Source organism: Leuciscus leuciscus (genome assembly GCF_965113295.1).
Source record: "Leuciscus leuciscus genome assembly, chromosome: 3".
NCBI lineage: Eukaryota > Metazoa > Chordata > Actinopteri > Cypriniformes > Leuciscidae > Leuciscus > Leuciscus leuciscus.
Window position 1 is genome coordinate 13,135,520 of NC_138727.1, and position 5,061 is coordinate 13,140,580.

Consider the following 5,061-nt stretch of genomic DNA (forward strand, 5'->3'; position numbering starts at 1 on the left):
TGGCCGGATAAACCAAACGGCAGTGAAGAATAAGAGGTTGTATGATCGTACGGCTCGAGAGGCCCCGTTATTGCCCGGTGAGAGGGTGTTGGTGCGAGATAATCGCCGGCAGGGGAAAGGGAAGTTGAGCGATCGATGGGAGGCTCAGCCGTACGTCGTTCAGCGACAACCCCGTCCAGACCAACCGGTATACGCACTACGGCCAGAAGGAGGGGTAGGCCCCGAACGGGTGCTACATCGCAATCTGATTCGCCCTTGCCCGTATTTCCCAAAGCCAGTGGTAAGAGATCCGCCGGCCGACACGTCATGGACACCCCCGCTGGTAGGGTGGGCAGTAATCCCAAGAGGTTTAGGCCTGGGACCACGGCCGGAAGTACCTGACTCCCCTCCCCGACGGTCTCAACGAGGGAATCGGGGTCAGCCACCAGCCAGGTATGGGGACTGGGTGTCAGGAGACCGTTCTCGGGACTAGAACGGTTTGGCGGGGGGGTATGTCACGGGGTGACAAATAAGCCCGGGACTATCCCCGCCAGAGAAATGCCCTTGTTGAGATCCGGGAAGTGAAACACCATCCCAAAGCCAGGGTGAGTGCCTGTCGCTATGGTAACCGAGTGGCGGATTGATAGCAGGTGTGGGTAATTTGCGCTGAGCGTTTGAATGGGGCCACGCTAGCTCATGAGAGTATAAAAAGTCAGAAGAAGAGAAAGCATGTGTGGTTCCTCTCCTGCTTGTGGTGCTTTTGTTCTCGTTTGGATGTGGCTGGCTCCTGTTGGGAAGTGTTCTCTGAAGTGTGTCGTTGAGGGCTCGTTGTGAGGAAAAAGGAACGTCGTGTGTATGAGGAAGTGAAGACGGAGGGAGAGAGGATTTAAAGAGGGAAGTGCATCGTCTGGATGAAAGAGTGAAGATAAGTAACTGATTATTGAATCTCCTACCACACGTTTGATACTGAGATAGATGTGGGTTGAAGTGCTTGGAGTGTACTGTATGGATATCACTGAGTGAATTAAACTGATTCTCTGCCATTCTTATCTCCTCTTCCCGTTCGGATGGTGAAACGAATCCAGTTTATGCCTATGAAGTGTTTAAATTCTCCTTCCTCTCACTGCCGGTCCTTTGCGTTTTGAACCGAGACCCAGGGTGAGTGCTGGCCTTAAGTATACTTGATGAGTGGATTTGCAGTGTTTGGATTGACGTTCCGTCTCTTCCCCTGTGTGGTATATTGGAGTGGAAATTCCTGTGAGTGTGTGAAGGTCTGCTTTTAACTGCCGTGTGCTCGCCCAAGAGGCAGGCTGGTATATTGTACATCTTCAGAGCTTGGAGAGATCGAGTACGTCCAATTTGCGGGAAGGCTTGGGAAGGACAGCTGGAGTGACGTTTCTGTCTTCCCCACGACACCTGTGAGAACATTATATTGCTGTGTGAAGTATTGACTCTGTCTGCCCTAGAGAAAGCCCAGCTCAGTCTGTGACTGTGAGTTCGCTACAGCCTTGAAGCCCACCTGTATGGAGTGAAGTTCCTGGTTTCTCCGCGACACATGTGAGAACATTATATTGCTGTGTGAAGTATTGACTCTGTCTGCCCTAGAGAAAGCCCAGCCCAGTCTGTGACTGTGAGTGTGCTGCAGCCCCGAAGCCCACCTGTATGGAGTGAAGTTCCTGGTTTCTCCGCGACACCTGTGAGAACATTATATTGCTGTGTGAAGTTATGATTCTGTCTGTTCCAGGGAAAGCCCAGTTCAGTCTGTGACTGAGTTCACTACAGCTTGAAGCCCACCGGTACGGTGTGAAGTTCCTGTCTTCCCCACGACACCTGTGAGAACATTATGTTGCTGTGTGAAGTTATGATTCTGTCTGTTCCAGAGAAAGCCCAGTTCAGTCTGTGACTGTGAGTTCACTACAGCTTTGAAGCCCACCTGTACGGTGTGAAGTTCCTGTCTTCCCCACGACACCTGTGAGAACATTATATTGCTGTGTGAAGTTATGATTCTGTCTGTTCCAGAGAAAGCCCAGTTCAGTCTGTGACTGTGAGTTCACTACAGCTTTGAAGCCCACCTGTACGGTGTGAAGTTCCTGTCTTCCCCACGACACCTGTGAGAACATTATATTGCTGTGTGAAGTTATGATTCTGTCTGTTCCAGAGAAAGCCCAGTTCAGTTTGTGACTGTGAGTTCACTACAGCTTTGAAGCCCACCTGTACGGTGTGAAGTTCCTGTCTTCCCCACGACACCCATGAGAACACTATACGGCTGCGTGAAGTTATGACTCTGTCCGTCCTAGAGAAAGCCCAGTTCAGTCTGTGACTGTGAGTTCACTACAGCTTTGAAGCCCACCTGTACGGTGTGGAGTTCCTGTCTTCCCCACGACACCTGTGAGAACATTATATTGCTGTGTGAAGTTATGATTCTGTCCGTCCTAGAGAAAGCCCAGTTCAGTCTGTGACTAAAGCCCAGCTTGGTCTGTGACCGTGAGTTCGCTACAGCCCTGAAGCCATCGGTACGGGGTGAAGTCCCTGTCTTTCTTGCGACACACGTGAGCCATTCTACCTGTGACCGTGAGTCCGCTACAGCCCTGAAGTTCATCTGTAGGGTGCGAAGTACTCACTCGTCCCAGACACCCGTGAGAGTTGTGCACCGCTCCTGAGCTTGCCCCCTCCTGCCCTAGGGGAAGTCTCGTATGGTGTTTACGGAGGACCTGCTGCAGTCTACCTGTCCACTTCTTACCGTTGTAATTGCCCTTGGTGTAGAAGGAGCTCGGTCGACCTACTTACCGTAAGATACTTACCTACACATTATTGACTGCTGTGAACTGTTCCCCACGTGGAAGAGGAGAGGAAGCTTTGACCATCTGCTCATTGGAAAACTCACCTGTTTCACCTCCTCCCATTGTGAACCTGATACCAGCGTGGAAGAAGGAGCTCGGTCAATCTATCTACCGTAAGATACTTACCTGCCCGTCATCGACTGCCGTGAACTGTCCCCTATGTGAAAGAGGAGAGGAAGCTTTGACCATCCGCTCATCGGAGAACTCACCTGTCCATCACCCCCCACCGTGCACCTGATACCAGCCTGGGAGAAGGAACGTCGACAACCTACTTACTGTAAGATACTTACCTGTCCATTATCGACTGCTGGGAACTGTTCCCCTCACGTGCAAGAGGAAAGGAAACTTGGATCATCTACCCACCTGTGAGGAACTCACCTGTCCAATACTTACCTGTCCAGCACTCCTCACTGGGAATTGCCGCCCGTGGGGAAGGGTGTGTCTGCTTGCCCCGCCTGGGATCCTCCCTGGACGAGGGAGAGAAGAAGACTTTTAGATTAGGATTATAAATTATTTTACTCTCAATAAAATTGTTACTTTTATCCTCCGTCTCTGGTCTCGTCTCTGGCACGCTCCTCAAAGTGTTCTTGGTCTAGGGGTGGGTGTAGTCTGGTTCGGCCCATCCCGACCTGTGACAGAAATTTGGCGTAGTTCGGCAGGGTTACACTTTGAGTTGAGCGACCAGAGTTGGTGATGGCAGAGGGGGAAGAACCTGGGGCTCGGCCACCTGTCATGCCGATCTTCATGGGTGCCCCGTGGGCCCCGAGGTATGGAGGCCCGGGGTCTGAAGTGAGTCTGTCGGAGTGGAAAAACCAGGTAGAGTACTTGGCAGGACTCCAGGGTCTGAATGCCATACAGAGGGTCCAGTTTGTGTTGAATTCCCTGGAAGGGGATGCAAGAAGGGAAGTTCAAGCAGCACCAGAGGCTAATCGAGCAACAATCCAGGCGATTTTCGACTTCCTCACAGGGCAATATGGGGATACCACCCCGGTAGCAGCACTGAGGGCGAAGTTCTTTAATTCTCGGCAAGGCCCTCGACAATCCGTTCGGGCATTCACCTTACAACTGCGGGAGCAGTATTCTAGGCTGACGGGGAGACAGGATCATGGCCTGGGGGGAGAAGAGGTCCTGTTGCGAGACCAATTTGTGCTGGGACTACGGGAGGGCCCAGTTCGCCAGAGTTTGCGGGTACAACTGAGGAGAGAACCGAATTTGACTTTCGAAGAGCTCCGACGGGAAGCTTTGGCCCTTGAGCATGACCAGGCGGAGCATGTGGGTGTCCCCAGCTGTCTGGCTACGAACGTTGTTGATCCTCCTCCGGCCCCGGCGGCGCCCGACTGGAAGCAGGCCCTCCGGGAGGAATTAAAGAGAGATGTCCGTGAGCAAATGTCTGAGTTATCCAAAGCTGTGAGGGAAGAACTACGTCGAGAACGGCCCCAGTACCCTCCTCACTCTCGAGAGCGGGCCTACTCCGATGGGGGTCGCCCGTTTGAACATCGTCCTCCCCGGTCGGTGGGCTCTCGATTTCAGTGGGATGCACATGGGCGTCCCATCTGTAATGGTTGTGGAGAACCGGGGCACTACGTTCGCCAGTGTTCCGCCCGACGTGCATCACAAGGGGGTTTTTAGAGTCTCCGGCCACTGTGGGTCAAGTGGTCGGGACCCCCTTGTCAGACCCCCCTCCTTCGCTATCTTCTCAGAGCTGCCTGGTAGGCCGTTGTCCGGTGGTTGTGGTCCAGGTAAATGGCCAGAAAATCCGGTGTCTCTTGGATACGGGTTCCCAAGTGACCCTGTTTTCAGAAAGTTTGGCCCAGGAGCTGTTTGGTTCCGGAAGCCAACTCCCTGCAGAGGCCCCCTGGCTGACGCTCCGTGGAGCAAACGGGCTGGACATCCCGTATGTGGGATACTTGGTGACCGATTTACAGATCCATGGAATTCTAGTACCTCAGAAGGGGGTAGTGGTCGTCCGAGACCCGTGTCTGGGGTCCCATCGTGCACTGATTGGAATGAATGTCATCTCGGACTGTTGGGAGGAACTGTTTCGAAGTGCACCGGCACGAGCGGCCGCAACATCTGCCGGCCAAGAGTGGGACCGTGTCAGGGCCGATTGCCGCCGGATATGTCTGGCTGAACAGCAGCATGACCGAGAGAGTGTGGGAAGAATAGTTTGTCGCTATGCCCTGTCCATTCCAGCTCAAAGCGAGGCTGTGGTCCGAGTCAGGCTTCCCCCTCGACGTTACGG

The 5,061-nt window shown here is 53.3% G+C and overlaps 1 long non-coding RNA gene across 1 annotated transcript; it reads right to left on the reverse strand.

Moving 5' to 3' along the window:
- Nucleotides 1-487: 487 nt before the first annotated feature.
- Nucleotides 488-1,988, reverse strand: LOC309495923. The gene is made up of 2 exons (XR_014204883.1): nt 1,949-1,988; nt 488-1,809 (listed from the first exon to the last, which is right to left on the reverse strand). It is a non-coding gene; the product is annotated as an uncharacterized lncRNA (long non-coding RNA).
- Nucleotides 1,989-5,061: the final 3,073 nt, after the last annotated feature.